The sequence below is a fragment of the Tamandua tetradactyla genome, chromosome 4 (genome assembly GCF_023851605.1).
Source record: "Tamandua tetradactyla isolate mTamTet1 chromosome 4, mTamTet1.pri, whole genome shotgun sequence".
NCBI classification, from domain to species: Eukaryota; Metazoa; Chordata; class Mammalia; order Pilosa; family Myrmecophagidae; genus Tamandua; species Tamandua tetradactyla.
This window is the reverse complement of record NC_135330.1, coordinates 117,071,593-117,089,661: the sequence shown is the minus strand read 5'-3', so window position 1 is coordinate 117,089,661 and position 18,069 is coordinate 117,071,593. Positions and strand designations below refer to the sequence as shown.

The following is an 18,069-nucleotide window of genomic DNA, read 5'->3' as shown; positions in this document are numbered from 1 at the left end:
TTTGGTATTATTGTAAGAACATTCTAAGTGGTTTTCCTGATTCTAGTCTAGCCTCCCTCCAGTCCTCACTCCACCCTACAGCCAAAATGACCTGTTTATTTCTTTAAAAAAGAAACCTTTTTGGAAAATGGTATAGAAAAGTAAAGAGGAGATAATAGCCTTTAATTTTCCCAACCATCCAGAATTAAACAGTGTTAGTATCTTGGCATATTTGCTTCCATTCTCTTTTTTTCTTTAACCAAAATCAATCTGTTTTTTATGGCAGAAATAAATATGATATATGCAATTATAAGTACTTTCAAAACTGTAGTAAAGTTAACCTCAGTGAGATTTCAATCCAGGAAACGAAACGTTCTGGGTATTTTAAGCAGAAAGGGATTTAATTTGGGGAATTGAGTTCTTACAGAATCCTTGGGAGGTCTGGGCTGTGTTACTACGCAATCCTGAGGTCAGGAAGCTGCCTCTGTTACTGGCAGCTGTCTCCCACCTATAGTGCTGGAGCCCAGACACTGAAATGTGGGTTCCCAGCACTGCAAATACACACATACGTAGAGACCTTGCTTGTCCCTATCCCAGCAGCAAGAAGTGGTTTCTGCTTTACTTTCTTCTTCAACATCTAGTGCATCTGATTGGCAGTACCTAAATCACGTCCCAGTCCTGAGGGAGCCTGGGAAATGTAGTTTTTTTTAGCTTTCTAGCTCAGCATTCTGAGTGTGGGAGTGGGGGAGATGGGATGTACATAGATGCCAAATGCCCATAGACAATGTATATACATCTTAAACATAAATATGAAAGTTCAGAAAAGTCTTGAAATTCCATCTCAGAAATAACCATCAATAACGTGAGGTGTAGATCATTCCATACATACTGCCTGTTCATATGTACAAATAGACAGAAATACTTTGAAAAATAGGATCATACAACAGATGCTATTGTAAATTAACAATGTATAATTTTACTTGAGTGTGCTACGGAATGTTTGAACTTCAAATACCTTTTTTTTCCTTCTCTAAAAGAGCTATATTTTGAAAGAACCCTCTATATTTAGGAAAAGAGAGTAAGAGAAGCATTTAAGTTGCTTTGGTCAGGGTTTTTTTTTTGCTTATTTCCATCACTAGCAGTGTTCATTTGACCTATCTATGAAAGATGAAATACTTGCACTCTGATGGGTCATTCCAGATCCCCTCCCCACCAGTCCTTACTTTTTATGTGATAACATCTGCATTTTCAGCTTAGGATCACCTTTTCTTTTGTACCCAACACGCTAGTATTTTTTTCTATTGTTTTGAATTCGAAGGGATTCAGTGCTCCCCAGACATCATTTCATACAGTTTCTATAATCCTGAGTTTTTTTATTTTACTCAGTTGTTAATTGCTTAGATTGCATTGTCAAGTAGTGCTTTCAAGAATGGCTAAGGGTTTTTTTTTTTTTTTTTAGTTCTTTTAGGCTTGAGAATGCCTGTTGTCTTTGTACGTGAATGATATTGCCTATACATTGTATTCTTGGGTCCCCTTTTCCTTCTCTTTCAAATTTTGTTCCATTGTCTTCTGACTTTTTAATTCATTTGGAGAAATCCGAGCACAGTCTAATTTTCCCACATTGCTTTATCCGTCTGGATGCCCCAACAATTCCTTATTTATCCTTGAAGTTCAGTAATTTAGTGTCTTACTTTTTCACTATAACCAAATAGAAAAATTGAGCTGCTCTTCTAACACTGTAGTTTAGATTTCTTCATCCTCCTTTAGTGGTACCCTTTTTATTTATGCTGTTTGGCATGGTGCATTCCACAAAATAGCTAATATTTTTCAGATCCATTGTGAGAGTATTAAGAAAGGTATGTAACTTTTTAGTCCCAGATCAACTCTGTACCTTTATGACTGTATCTTATGAGGTGCTGAGTGTCCTACCGCACAGCTAGATAAGCACTTGTCATTACAAGATGGGCTTCTGATCAGACCAGATGACCTCCAAGTTCCCTGCCAGTTTAATTTCCTTAATTAGTATATCATGACTTTCAATTTAAGCCCATAACTAAGCAATATTCTAGTGCAATCCTTTGAGTGGTAATTATGTTTGATGTAATGAAAATGAGTGAACTGTTCACAGTTGTTGACAATAATATTCTTTTGAAGACTAACTTCTGAATCAACTCATTCGTCAGCAATCTTTCTCTAGAAGGTACTAAACTTGACTTGTAAATAAGGGAAATGTCTATTGGACGATATTGTTAGACCAGAAGCCTTTATAACTAGTTTTTTTCATATCCTACACTTTTTTTTCCCTTGAAATATGAAATGGACAGATTTCTGGGCATTTTGCAGCATATATACTCATTTTAATTATTGTTTTACATTTTTTCCCATTTTAATCCCAATTATTTATCTGAATTTTATAATATTGTGTTTTCATATGACTTTATTTGGAGAAGGTGTTCTTGAGTTTAAAAGTTCAAAACCACATATCTAGTTCACATCCATTCACAGGTGAAGAAACTAAGAGCCTGTCCCAGATCCAGCCAGTAACCTGGCAAGTCTGTCTCCGTATTTTAATGCTTCTTCAGCCACATGATGCTGGGAAACAAAAGCTCAGAGCATTCTTCATTCAAAATTTACCATATTATATACATATTTTAAAACGCTAGAGATAATTTTTACTTTGAAATAGTTACTGTAATGGCTGCCAAGTGGTTTTTCGAATTTCATCATTCTTTCTATATTTATGTTCTGTTTATATTTCTGTATGTAAATGTATTTCTATATTTATATTCATTGCCATTCTACTAAGAAAAGACTTTCTTTTCTCCATTTATCCTTTCATTTATTTTTACATATATCAACATGGACTGTGTCTTCTGTTTTGCTCAGTGGGTTATAAGGTATTACTATTATAATTTTTTTGGATGCCTAAACTGTCCCAGGTCAGTAGGAGCCCCGTCAGACTAGCTTCTCTGTTTTACTGATGTGTCCGTTGTTCTCTAAGCACATCTTTACTTTCTGGCATAACGAGATATCCCAGGCTCTTCTTGTTTTTGCCATACACCGGCCTAACATCAGCCCTTTCTCCAAGGAGCCCTGGTCCCTTCTGGTGAGGAAACCAGAATCTGAGCACTGGGTGTGCTCATTGCTGTCGGGGTGTCACTGCTCCCAGGCCCTCTCAGTGGTCAGAGCTGAATATGCATTTGCATCTAGGTTCATCTCCATATTCATATTGAAAACTGTGAGTTCACACTGATATTTCCCATGCCAATCCAGGGGTTGGTCGAGTTTTCTCCCTTTTCTGACAATGAGAAACCTGGCTGGTGTTTATTCACTTATCAGATCAAACTTGTAGGTAGCCCATCCCCTCTGTGCCCTCTCCTGCACAGAAGCTGTTCTCACCACAGGGAGCCTCCCACCTCCACTGGGCTGCGTGGATACTGCCCTTACCCAGCACACCACCCCTTACCCTGCTTGGTCTCTGACCACATAGCTCAGCCCCAACAAACGACTTTTGAACTGAGTTTATTAAAGAAGAGCCAAAAAACATTGTTTTTTTTTTTTTTTGGTAGCAATAATTGCACAAAATAATTCTAGACCTTCCAACAGGTTTTTTAATGACCATCTTTATGTTCTTAGGATTTTCATATTCTCTAATGTTTACTGTCATATTGTTTGGCTTATTATCTCAAATGTTGTTCACCCATCACGTTCTCTTTATAGTCTTATAGTTTCTTTCCCCAGTGTTAATGCATTTTCTAGGCAGAGCCCCAATTTTTAAAGTTAAAAAAATTTTTTTTTAATGTTTTGCCTTGATCTCATGCAACATTGGCAGTACCCTCTCGTCCTTTAGCCAAATTAATATTTGTAAAATAATGTTAGCTTGTTCCAGGCAGTCACATTAACATTTTCAAATCGTCATTTTTACCAGGTTTTCGAATGTTGGCTATGCCATTGATAAAGAGAAGAACACTCCGCGTTGACATCTCTCTGGCTGGGTTACCTGCCCTTCCTATGTGTGCTACCGTTCTCTGTGGTCTCCTTTTCCTTACACTTAGCAAATTGTATTGTCACTTTATAGCTGTTTTCCCCTAGAGCCTTCAAACCTTGCTTTGATTTTACCCCTGGGGCCCTTATAGGACTTGTTGAAATTCTTTTGAAATGAATTAAAGAATGTGAATTTGAGTAGTCATTTCTCAATATCTGGGATAATGGGGAGCTAATTGGGTTTGGGCTTGAGGCTCCTATAAGTGAAACTCTCTTCCTGTTTTTGGTCTTCAGGAAAAAGACCTAGAAAACTTAGCTTTAGCAAGAGTAATCCTAGTAATTAATTTGAATGTATGTGGTACTTTGGGACCCTTGTTCTGTAAAAACAAACAAAACAAAAGCTGTGACGATCATGGGAACTTTTAAAAATTAATGAATTTAAGTGAGGAAGTTTATTTTTAAGTTGGCACTCTTCGTGTGCTGCCAGTTGTTAGCATTTAAAAATGTTTGGCAGGCAAAAACAAACAAAAAAATAAGATGTGCTGCTTGTCTCAAAGGAACTTGTGACATAATTGGGGAACAGTCTGGAGGGGCTGTGCGGAATGCGCAGTGCTGGAGGGGGCTCTGGATTTTACTGGCATGAAACCAGTAAGTAGCAGATGACACTGGGAGGCCACTGAAACGCCTTTTTCCGTTTGTAAAATAGTACCTTTTATTCAATTGTGAGACTCAAGTGGAGAGACTTAAACACATAAAGGACTGTACAGATGCAAGGCAGTAATATTTCGCTCTTCTAGGGTAGGGAGCCCGGAGAACACTCTGGGGTCTTAGCGCCTCCTCCCCCGTGCTGCCAGCCCTGACCTGCCGAGTGTCTCACGCAGAGATTGGGGGTTTAGCGAGCTCCACGGAGAGACGGTGCCCCCAGGGAACTGCCTGGGGTACCGCCCTCTCCTCCCCTGTGGGCTGCTCTGGGGCAATTTATGGCTTCTAACAAATCCATGTCTGGCCCATCCAACCACCCCCCTGTACAGTGTTCACCCCTTTCCTTTCCTCACTTAATCCCTTCCTTCCTTTTGCTGCCTGGGGCTCTTTTCTAGGGCACGCCTACTAGGACAGACGTCTTCCCGGTCTTTTAACGCTTAAAAGAAAGAGAAATCCTGAGAAAAGAATACACAGCAAAAGGGGGGGAAAAGAAAGTAAATATATCTCAGAAACTTACCATATTTGCCTTAGGACTGTGTACTGTAAGAAATGAAAGTGGAGTTGGGAGTAAATCCAGTTTTGAGAAGCCTGAGTAACTGGGGAGCATTGTGGTTATTCCCTGGTAGAGGCTGTGACCCTAGACAGAGACCAAATATGAGCTCAGGTTAAGTGAAAAAGCCGATCGAAACTGATAACTAAATTTTAATAACAAACCATGTCATTATTGATATAAAAAGGCTCTGGGTCACCTACACTTAGCAAATAGATAAAGAACAGCATAGATGTTTATGCATATCTGTACTTTGTATGTTTACAGATGCTTGCGCCATACAGTGATTAAAAAAACCAAACAAACCACATTTCTGCAGTGTTTATTCACAGGTATCTCTCTTGGAAGCTCTGTGCTGTTCATAAGACTGCTGTCCAAACAGAAATCGTACAATCTGTTCTTTTTTTCCTTTGATATTACATAGTAGGAAATGATCCCATCTGCTATTCAGTGTTGTATATGAAAGTGCTTGTGTTTTTAGGTTAGGTGTAAATATTTAAAACTACCAGGATTTTTGCAGGAAGTTATTAACAATAGCTTCATTCATCTTCAAGAGTTTTACAATGAAAAAAATTGGTATTTAGGTTAACTTCACATAAACATAACAACATGTAGTTACCTAAAAAATGTATTTCAGTATATTTAAGCTTAAAGCAGAGTATATTTAAGTTTAAAGTATTGCCTACATTCTTTTCAGTCTGAACAAATATTAAAATATCTTCTATGCTTATCTTTCAAACCGATATATTTTTAGATATATTGTGCAGTTTTACAGTTAACAGTATCTTGTGTAGGTTGTGGGAAATGCTAAAGGCGAATTTTTGTTTTTTTAAGCCAGTAACTTAAACATGCTAGATTTCTGCTTGCTGCAATATACCTATAATAATTGGGGTTGGCAGTGTTTTGGCAAAATGACAAGTACTTTATAGTTGCTGAGGCTCTGAGTCTATCTGGGAAGTATAGTAAATTTGGAAAACAGACGATAAAGGCCAAATTCATCCTGCTTTATTAATCTTGTGGACATATTTTGATTATTCTTAGTATACAATAACCTTTAATCCCATAATGGATATTCTCCATGCACCCTGGATTTCTGTTTATTATTTTTGCTCATGGTACTTTACATTGCTATTTTTGTCCCTTCTTTTAAACATCAAGCTGCATCCATTTTGAGCCACTAATCCCTTCTGTGAATTAGGGATATCATGCAAAACAAGAAGAAAAAATGTAAATTTAGGTTATATTAGTGTAAGTGACATAAAAATGTTAGCTGAGACAAGCTGGATCACTAACTGAATTATAGCTGAGGTGTATTGACTAACAGTCTTCGTATGCGTGGAAACTTTGAGGAAATAAGTCTTTATTTTTATTTTTTAAACTTTTTTTTATTGTGAAGTATATATATACAAAAAAACAATAAATTTCCAAGAACATTTTGACAAGTAGTTATGGAACAGATTTTAAGGTTTGGTATGGTTTACAGTTCCACGATTTTTCATTTTTTCTTCTAGCTGCTCCAAGACACTGGAGATCAACAGAAATATCAATATAATGATTCAACAGTCGTACTCATTTGTTAAATCCTATCTTTTCTGTTATATTCCTCCTCTTTAAATAACATATATGCATAAAGCAATAAATTTCAAAGTTAATCTCAGCAATTAGTTGTAGAACAGATTTCAGAGTTTGGTATGGGTTACAATTCCACAGTTTTAGGTTTTTATTTCTAGCTGCTCTAATGTATTAGAGGCTAAAGGAAATATCAGTATATGATTCAGCACTCATAGAAAATAATAGTCTTTAGAAAATAAAAGTACTTTTAAATCATTAATACTATTTTTTGTATTATTTCAACATTTCATATTTGTGAAATGTGTATGAGCAAAATAGATTCATGGATTTCCCACCTTCTTTATCAAAAATGGCCATTGTGCCTGGAAACTTCTTCATAAACTGCTGAGGATGACTGTGGCTCCGTGGAGCACACTTTGAGAAATAGTGGTATAAAGAGAACAGTACAGTGATTTTAATTTGAAGTTTGAAAACTTTTAAAACTTCTGCTGTGATGTAGCAAATATACATCTTGAAGTGTTAAAAGAGGCGATCCAGGATGATAGATTTGTAGCAGAGCAAGTCGTTTGGATGGTTAGAATGGATTGTTCAGGGAAAAAAATGTAAACTAGAACCTACATTTTCAAAGAGAGAAAAAAAACAGTTCCAGGGTTTCAGATTCTGAAACATCACCCAGGCTTTTTGGTGGAGGTTAATGTAGACAGAGTTTTTTGTTGTTGTTGTTTTGGTTTTTTTTGTATGCTGTATGGTGAGGTCACATTTCATTATTTTTTCCATGTGAATATCCCATTATTGCAGCACGATTTGTTGAATTTTTGTTGTTTGTTTGGCTTGTTTGTTTTTTGGGATGTACGAGGTCTAATTAAACCCAGGTCTCCTGCATGGCAGGGAAGAATTCTACCAGTGAACTGCCCTTGCACCTATTGGTATTTATTTTTTTGTAATTACTAAAAATTTCATTTAACAACATAACATTTTCTTTTTTTTTCAGATTTTATTGAGATACACTCATTTATCATATACTCCATTCAAATTACACTGTCAGTATCTCACAGTAACTTAGTTTTGCAGTCATCAGACTCACTTTCAGTCCATTTTCATTACCCAGAAAGAAAATGATCAAATAGTCACAAAAAAAACAAAACCAAACCCAAAACACCCCATGTCCCTTATCTCCCCTCATTATTGAACCTTAGTGTTGTGTGGTTCACCAGTTACTGCTGATGAAAGACTTTTAAGGTATCACTGCTAACTGTAGTCTGTAGTTTGCGATAGGCATTTTACTCCGACATACCGCTCTGTTATTAACTCTACGTACCAGTGCCGTACATTTGTTCTAGTTCATGTAAGTTCTTATTTAAATTTGTAGTGTTAATTGGTAACATACATGGCTCTAAACAACATCTTTCAACCAAACCCCCCTACAATACAGCACTATTCCTTATATTCCCAGTAACAAGCTACCCTAATCCCTTATTTGTTTCCAAATATTTTGAGTTTCAACCTTATGATACATTCTGAACACAGTAGGTAATCACTACTGCTTCTCTAACATCCATTTCTATGCATCTGTTCTAGTTTGCTAGCTGCCAGAATGCAACACACCAGAGACAGATTGGCTTTTAATAAAAGGGGATTTATTTCATTAGTTCTTCAGAGGAAAGGCAGCTAACTTTCATCTGAGGTTCTTTCTTACATGGAAAGGCACGGATGGTCTCTGCTGGCCTTCTCTCCAGGCCTCTGGGTTCCAACAACTTTCCCAGGGGTGATTCCTTTCTGCATCTCCAAAGGCCTGGGCTGAGCTGCCAGTGCTGAGATAAGGTATACCAAGTTGCTTAGGCTGTGCTACGTTGTGCTCTCTCATTTAAGCACCGGCCAATTAAATCAAACATCATTCATTGTAGCAGGCACACCTCCTAGCCGACTGCAGATGTAATTAGCAACAGATGAGGTTCACATACCATTGGCTCATGTCCGCAGCAACAAAACTAGGTGCCTTCACCTGGCCAAGTAGACAACTGAATCTAACGACCACAGTATCCTATAGTCTCTATTTGTAAGGCTCTGGGTTTACATGTTCTATTTAGTTCATATAGTGAAATCATACAATATCTGTCCTTCTCTTTTTAATTCATGTCACTCAACATTATGTCCTCAAGAGTCATTCATGCTGTCGCATATTTCAGGACCTCATTTCTTCTTACTGCTGCATAATATTCCATCATATGTATATACCGCATTTTGTTGATCCATTCATCTGATGATGGGCAGTTTGATTGTTGCCATCTTTTGGCAATTATGAACAATGCCACTATGAACATCAGTATGCAAATGTCTGTTTGTTTCTCTGCTTTCAGATCTTCTGGAAATAAACCAAGTAGCTGTATTGCTGGGTCCTATGGCAACTCAATATTGAGTTTTCTGAGAACCACCAAATTATCTTCCACTGCGGCTGTACCATTTTATGCTCCCACCAACAGTGAATAAGTGTTCTTATTTCCCTATATCCTCTCCAAACTTGTAGTTTTCTGTTTTTTTTTTTTTAACAGTGGCCATTGTTATAGGTGTGAGATGGTATCAAACTGTGGTTTTGATTTGCATTTCCCTAATAGCTAATGAAGATGAACATCTTCTTATGTGCTTTTTAGCCATTTTATTTCCTCATTTTGGAAAAATGTCTATTCATATCTGTTTCTGATTTTATAGTTGGGTTGTTTGTCCTTTTATTGTTGAATTGTAGGATTTCTTTATATATACTAGATTTCAAACCCTTATTAGATATATAGTTACCAATTACTCTCTCCCATTGAGTTGGCTGCCTTTTCACTCTTAGGACAAAGTCTTGAAGCACAAAAGTGTTTAATCTTGAGAATTTCCCATTTATCTATTTTTTTCTCTCATTGCTTGTGCTTTAGGTATGAGGTTTAAAAAGCTGCCTCTTACCATTAAGTCTTGAAGATGTTTCCCTACATTTTCTTCTAGGAGTTTTATGGTGCTGGCTCTTATATTTAATCTTTAATCCACACTGAGTTAATTTTTGAATGGGGTGTGAGGTAGGGGTCCTCTTTCATTCCTTTGGATATAGATGCCCTATTCTCTCAGCCCAATTTATTGAGGAGACTATTCTGTCCTAGTTCAGTGGATTTTGTGGCCTTGTCAATAATCAATTGACCATAGATCTGAGGATCTATTTCTGAACTCTCAATTCTGATTCCATTGACCAATATGTCTATCTCTGTGCCAGTATCATGCTGTTTTGACCACTGTGGCTTTATAATAAGCTTTAAAGTCAGGAAATGTAAGACCATCTACTTCATTCATCTTTTTCATGATATTTTTGGCTATTTGTGACCTCTTTCCCTTCCCACTAAAATTGATAACTAACTTTTCCAATTCTGCAGAGTAAGTTGTTGAAATTTCATTTGGTACTGCATTGAATCTGTAAACCAATTTGGATAGAATTGACATCTGAAAATCATTCAGCCATCCTGTCCATGAACATGGAATGTCTTTCTACCTATTTAGGTCTTCTTTGATTTGTTTAAGCAATGTTTTGTAGTTTTCTTTTTTTTTTGTATGTTGTATGATGGGGATCCCATTTCATTCTTTTTCCATGTGAGTATCCCATTATTGCAGTACCATTAATTGAAAAAACATTTTGGAGGGTGATGGTGGTGGTGGTGAAGTGCATGGGCCTGAATTGAACCCAGGTCTCCCACATGGCAGGTGATAATTCTACCACTGAACTACTTTGCATTCCTATTTAGTAGTTTTCTGACTACAAGTCCTTTACATCCTTGGCTGAGTTTATTCCTAGGTACTAGAATTCTTTTAGTTGCTATTGTGAATGGAGTTTTTTCTTAATTGCCTCCTCAATTAGCTCATTCCTAGTGTATAGAAACACTACTAACTTTTGTGTATTGATCTTGTATCCACCACTTTGTTGAATTTGTTTATTAGCTCAAGTAGCTTTCTTGAAGACTTCTTGGGATTTTCCAAATATAGGATTGTGTCAGCTGCAAATGATGAGAGTTTTACTTCTTCCTTTCCAATTGTGATGCTTTTTTTTTTTTTTTTTTTTTACTTTTTCTTGCCTAGTTGCTCTTGCTAGAACCTCCAGCACAATGTTGAATACAGTGGTGACAGTGGGCATCTTGTCTCATTCCCGGTCTCAGAGGGAAGGCTTTCAGTCTCTTCACATTGAGTACAGTGTTGGCTGTGGGTTTTTCATATATGCCCTTGATGATATAGAGAAAGTTTTCTTCAATTTCTACTTTTTCTTTTTTTCGCATGGGCAGGCACCGGGAATTGAACCCAGTCTCCAGCATGGCAGGTGAGAATTCTGCCTGCTGAGCCACCGTGGCCCACACCAATTTCTACCTTTTGAAGTATTTTTAATGAAGAAAAGATGCTGAATCTCGTTAAATGCTTTTTCAGTGTCAATCAAGATGATCATGTGATTTTCCCCTTTGAATTGGTTAGTGTGGTGTATTACCTTAATTGATTTTCTTGTGTTGAACCATCCTTGCATGACTGAAATAACACCATTTGGTTGTGGTGTATAATTATTTTGATGTATTGTTGGATTCAATTTGAAAGTATTTTGTTGAGTAGTTTTGTATCTATATTCATTAGAGAGATTGGCCTGTAGGTTTCCTTTCTTGAAGTATCTTTTTTTTCTCTCAAAGAATCATTAAGCATATACTTTATTGGTATTCAAAGAAATTCCACTACAACCAGAAAATGAAAAGGATTTTATTGTCAGTAACCAGTTAAAGTCAGTTGCCTCATTCATCCAGATTATGCGGTAATTTATCCTGCATGTGCTTTCTGCTTACAAGAAGGAGTGACAAATAAAGAAGAGCAGTACTGCCTAAAATTCTATATGGAAGTGCAAGAATGTCTATGAGTTTTCTAGATTTTCACATATGCTTTATTTACAACATCGTGGGATGCATTTGTAACTCCTACAGAGAAATAATGATTGATATTGCTCCAGATAAATTTTTGAATACTTGTTTGTGACTGATTAGTTATGCCTCAACCACTGTGAAAGTGGTTGTTATTAAAGAATTTATTGTTATTAAATTCTGTTTATTTAATAAATAACTGTTATTAAAAAGACTGTTATTAAAAATAATTTTACCCTCCTTCTTTACACTGAATTCAGGTTCCTGTAGCTCTTTCAGAATTTCTGCTTTGAGATCAGGTGGTGCCATAGTGTTAAAGTTGAAGGTTTCTGTCAAGAAATCCCAAAGTAAGTCTCCATTTTCATTGCCGTCAATAAAACTGGCAGATATGTCGATGGTAGACAGAAGGTTGTAACACTTAAACTTAATCTCCAAGTTGTCCAGCATCTCTTGGAGGTCAGACAATATGATATACTCACAGGTACACGGGATCCATATTTTTTCCCACAGCTTGTCCCAGCCACTGGTTCCTGACACAAGAGTAATGAGAATCTTAGCACTGGAAGCTAACAGACTATGCAAGAATTTCAAGGCAGCTGGGATGTCTTTTATGTAATATAGCATCTGAATTATATGAATAAAGTCCTGTTTTTTAAACTCTTTTTTCTTCATCTACTTTGATATTCAGGTGATGTCTCCTTATGCCAAATGAATGTTATGTTCTTTTAAGAGGATACTATGTATGACTGTATACCAACAGTTTGATGTCTTGGCTACAAGCTCTTAGTATTTGGCGATTTGTTCAACACTTGGTTCAACAGCTTCATTGTTGATATGGACTCCTGGGCATTGAATCTGTACTTTGGAGAGAATTTGAAAGTCAATTTCAGCTGCACCTCCTCCCAGTGCTTAGTATCCTAATTTCTGATTTTGTGTTTCTGATCCGAAAACAGATTATGTCTGGTGGCTTCTTGTCCAGGAATTTTTGCATTCACTGGTGTTCTGTGGAATTGTTGAGAAACCTCTGGAAAGAGTCGACATATCTGCTGTGTTCAGTAAACAAGCTCCTCATGGAAGATGCTGTATTTGTTTTACTCTCTTTTAGTATCTTTATTAGGTTTTAGTATTAGAACTTTATTAGATTTGATATTAACTTCAATTTTTTTTGAAGAGTTTGAGCAGAAATGGTGTTAATTCTTCTTGTGATGTTTGATAAAATTCCCCTATGAGGCCATCTGACCTGGGCTTTTCTTTGTAGGGGACTTCTTGATGACTGAAGCTCGTTACTTGTGATTGGTTTCTTGAGGTTTTCTATTTCTTCTTAAGTCAGTATAGGATGTGCGTGTACTTCTCTGCCAATTTGAAATTATTATGTACCCCAGAAAAGTCATGTCCTTTTCCCTGAGCCAATCATAGAGCAGCCATGTTTCTTTTAATCCTGATTCAATATTGTGGGGTGGAAACTTTGGTTAGATTGTTTCCATGGAGATTGACCCACTCAATTGAGGATATGAACTTTTGATTAGATTACTTACATGGAGATGTGGCATGTCCAATTTTGGGTTTGACCTTTTGATTGGATGGAGATGTGACTCCCCCCATTCCAGGTGGGTCTTGATTAGTTTACTGGAGTCCTTTAAAAGGTAGCATTAACAAACCAAAACAGCTTCCAAGAAATTGTCCATTTCATCTAAGTTTGTTGGTATATAGCTGTGCATAATGTCCTCTTAAGATCTTTATTTCTTTAGGATCCGTGGTAAGGAGCCCCTTCCTATTTCTGATTTTATTTATTTGCATATTCTCTCTTTTTAACTCTATCAGTTGAGCTAAGGGTTTGTCAATCTTGTTGATCTTTTCTAAGAATCAGCTTTTGGTTTTATTGATTCTCTGTTTTTTTTTTGTTCTCCAGTTCATTTATTTCTACTTTACTCTTTGATATTTCTTTTATTCTACTTGTTTTAGAGTCTGTTTCCTGCTCTTTCTCTAGTTTCTTCAGTTGGTCAATTAGACCTTTGGTTTTAGCTCTTGCTTCCTTTTTAAAAAAAATGTTTTTATTGAGAAATCTTAAGCACACATGCAGTTCATCAGTGGTATACAATCAATGGCTCACAACATCATCACATAGTTGTCTGTTCATCACCATGATCATTTTTAGAACATTTGTATCACTCCAGAAAAGGAAATAAAAAGAAAAAACTATACATCCCATACCCCTTACCCCTCTCTCTCATTGACCATTAGTATTTCAATCTACCAGTTTTTTTTTTAACCCCGTATCTCCCCTATTATTTATTTATTTATTTAATATTTTTTTACTCATCTGTCTATACCCTGGATAAAAGGAGTATCAGCAAAGTTTTCACACCGCATTGTAAAAGCGATATAGTTACACAATCATCTTCAGAAATCAAGGCTATTGGAACACATTCAACAGTTTTGGGTACTTCCCTCTAGCCATTCCAATACACCATAAACTAAAAAGGAGTATCTGTATAATGCATAAAAATAATCTCCAGAATAAGCTCTTGACTCTGTTTGAAATCTCTCAACCACTGAAACTTTATTTTGCCTCTTGTTTCCTTTTTAATGTAAGCATTTAGAGCTATAAATTTCCCTCTCAGCCCTGCCTTTGCTGCATTCCATAGGTTGTGATATGTTGTATTCTCCTTTTTATTTGTCTCCAGATACTTACTGATTTCTCTTGAAATTTCTTTGACCCACTAATTGTTTAAGAGTGTGTTGTTTAACCTCCATGTGTTTGTGAAAGTTCTAGTTTTTCTGTAGTTATTGATTTCCAACTCCATTCCATTGTGATGGGAGAATGTGCTTTGAATAATTTCAGTCTTTTAAAAATTGTTAAGACCTGTTTTGTGCCCCAGTATATGTTCTATACTGGAGTATGTTCCATAAGCACTTTAGAAGAATGTATATCCTGGTGTTTTGGGGTGCAATGATCTATATATATATGTCTGTTAGTTCTAATTCATTATCCTATTATTTAGGTTTTTTATTTTCTTGTTGGTCCTCTGTCTAGTTCTGTCTATTGAAGAGAGTAGTATGTTGAAATCTCCTGCTATTAGTGGGATTGTTATTGTTCGCTTCAGTTTTGCCAGTGTTTGCCTCATGTACTTTAAATCACTTTGATTGGGTGCATAGACAGTTATGATTCTTCTTGGTTGACTATCCCTTTTGTTAACATTAGAGTACTTCCTTGTCTCTTATAACACCTTTGCATCTAAAATCTGTTTTTATCTGATATAAGTTTAGCTACTCCTGCTTTTTTTTGGCTTATTGCTTGCATGAAATATCTTTTTCCATCCATTCACTTCCAACCTTTTTTGTATCTCTGGGTCTAAAATTTGTCTCTTCTAAGCAACATATAGATGCATTGTATTTTTTTAAATCCGTTCTGCCAATTTGTGCTTTTTATTGGTGAGTTTAACCCATTAACACTCAATGTTATTGCATAAAAGCTCTCCTTGCTTCATCCACTTTATCACTTGGCTTTATTTGTCAGATCTAGTATTTTCCTATTTATCCTTTTAGTTTTCCTTATGGATAATTATCATTTCTATACTCTCCTCCAAGTCTCTCTCCTGTCTATTTTTTCAGCCAACAGAATTCCTTTTGCATTTTTTTGCAGGGCAGGTCTCTTGTTAACAGTTTTTCTCAGCATTTGCTTATCTGTGAAAATTTTAAACTCTCCCTCACTTTTGAAGGACAGCTTTGCTGGATAAAGAATTCTTGGCTGGTAATTTTTCTCTTTCATAATTTTAATATACCATACCACTGACTTCTCACCTCCATGTAGCCTGGTGAGTAGTCAGTGCTTAGTCTTATGTGGCTTGCCTTGTTTGTGGTGATCGCTTTTCTCTTGCTTCTGTCAGGACTTCTGCTTCTCTTCAATATTTGGTAGTCTGATTAGTTTGTGTTTTGAAGTGTGTCTAATTGGAGTTAATTCTGTTTGAAATTTATTGGACTTCTCTGATTTGCATATTTATGTCTTTTATAAGGGTTGGAGAGTTTTTCCGAATTATCTCCTCCAGTAATCTTTCTAGCCATTTACTCTACTCTTCTTCTGAATCACCAGTGATTCTTATATTTATGCACTTCATGTTTTGTCCATCATTTCCCTGAGATCCAATTCAAATTTTTCGATCTTTTTCATTATTTGTTCTTTTGTGCATTTGAATTCAGTTGTTCTGTCCTCTACTTTATTTATTCTTTTGCCTCCTCAAATTTACTGTTTGTCTGTAATATATATATATATATTCCTTTTATTTTTATTTTTATAATTATTTTATTTAATTTTTTATATACCAAAACCCCCCCACCAAATAAACACAGACATTCCTATTTTGATCATTCTGTTCTACATATATAATCAGTAATTCACAATATCATCACATAGTTACATCATCATCATCATGATCATTTCTTAGAACATTTGCATCTATTCAGAAAAAGAAATAAAACAGAAACAGAAAAAATAATTATACAAACTATACCCCTTACCCCTCCCTTTCATTGATCACTAGCATTTTAAACTAAATTTATTTTAACATTTGCTCCCCCTATTATTTATTTTTATTCTATATGTTCTACTCTTCTGTTGACAAGGTAGATAAAAGGAGCATCAGACACAAGGCTTTCACAATCACACAGTCACATTGTGAAAGCTATATCATTATACAATCATCATCAAGAAACATGGCTACTGGAACACAGCTCTACATTTTCAGGCAGTTTCCTCCAGCCTCTCCATTACATCTTGAATAACAAGGTGATATCTACTTAATGCATAAGAATAACCTCCAGGATAACCTCTAGACTCTGTTTGGAATCTCTCAGCCATTGACACTTTGTCTCATTTCACTCTTCCCCCTTTTGGTCAAGAAGGTTTTCTCAATCCCTTGATGCTGAGTCTCAGCTCATTCTAGGATTTCTGTTCCATGTTGCCAGGAAGGTCCACACCCCTTGGAGCCATGTCCCACATAGACAGGGGGAGGGTGGTGAGTTTGCTTGTTGTGTTGGCTGGAGAGAGAGACCATATCTGAGCAACAAAAGAGGTTCTCTTGAGGGTGACTCTTAGGCCTAATTTTAAGTAGGGTTGGCCTCTCCTGTGTGGGTTTAAGTTTCATATGAACAAAACCCAAGACTGGGGGCTCAGCCTATAGCTTTGGTTGTCCACACTGCTTGTGAGAATATCAAGAATTCAACTTGGGGAAGTTGGATTTTCCCCCTTTCTCACCATTCCGTAAAGGGGACTTGTGTAAATACTTTTTTATTCACTGTTCAAATCACGCTGGACAAACCAGCAAAATCTCATGTCCTACTCAAGGTTCCATGTACTTACGGTGTTCAATTAAGCTGTCTACATAAGTTATATTGGGAGATGCACTAGTCAAAATATAAATTTTGTACCAAATAAACATTTTTTGCTTTAGTCTCACACATAAGTTGAAATTTTAAAATATTAATTACCATCTATTTTCAGCACCCTGCAGTAATGACATTCCTTTGTTCTTCCTCATGCAAAAACATTTTTAAAATTTGTACATTTAGTCACTATCATTATACACTCTAGGCATTCCTAGATTATACCATCTCAGTCTTTATCGTCTATCTTTCTTTCTGATTTCATTTGTGCCCCCAGCCCTCCTCCCTCTATCATTTTCACATTCAGCTTCATTCAGTGTTTTAACATAATTTTATTACAGTTAGGTAGTATTGTGCTGTCCATTTCTGAGTTTTTACATTCAGTCTTGTTGCACAATCTGTATCCCTTCAGCTCCAATTACCCAGTATCTTACCCTCTTTCTGTCTCCTGATGGTCTCTGTTACCAATGAAATTCTCCAAGTTTATTCACTAATGTCAGATCATTTCAGTGAGACCATACAGTATTTGTCCTTTTGTTTCTGGCAAATCTCACTCAGTATAATGTCCTTAAGGTCCATCCATGCTGTTATATACTTCATAATTTTATTTTGTCTTACAGCTGCATAGTATTCTATTGTATGTATATACCACAGTTTGTTTAGCCACTCGTCTGTTGATGGACATTTTGACTGTTTCCATCTCTTTGCAGTTGTAAATAATGCTGTTATAAACATTGGTGTGCAAATGTCCATTTGTGTCCTTGCCCTCATGTCCTCTGAGTAGATACCTAGCAATGTAATTGTCGGGTCATACAGCAATTCAATATTTAGCTTTTTGAGAAATCGCCAAACTGCCTTCCACAGTAGTTGTACCATTTGACATTCCTACCAACAGTGAATAAGTGTGCCTCTTTCTCCACATCCTCTCCAGCACTTGTCATTTACTGTTTCATTGCTAATGGCCATTCTGGTGGGTGTGAGATGATATCTCAT

General features: G+C 36.3%; 1 protein-coding gene and 1 pseudogene across 5 annotated transcripts in view; one reads left to right on the top strand and one right to left on the bottom strand.

Annotated features, from left to right (window-relative positions):
* The window catches only part of LOC143679513 (histamine N-methyltransferase pseudogene), a 39,192-nt pseudogene extending 23,688 nt beyond the window's left edge, over positions 1–15,504 (bottom strand).
* DGKH (diacylglycerol kinase eta) overlaps positions 1–18,069 on the top strand; it is a 212,010-nt gene that overhangs the window by 30,670 nt on the left and 163,271 nt on the right. The gene's annotated exons all lie outside the window — the stretch shown is intronic.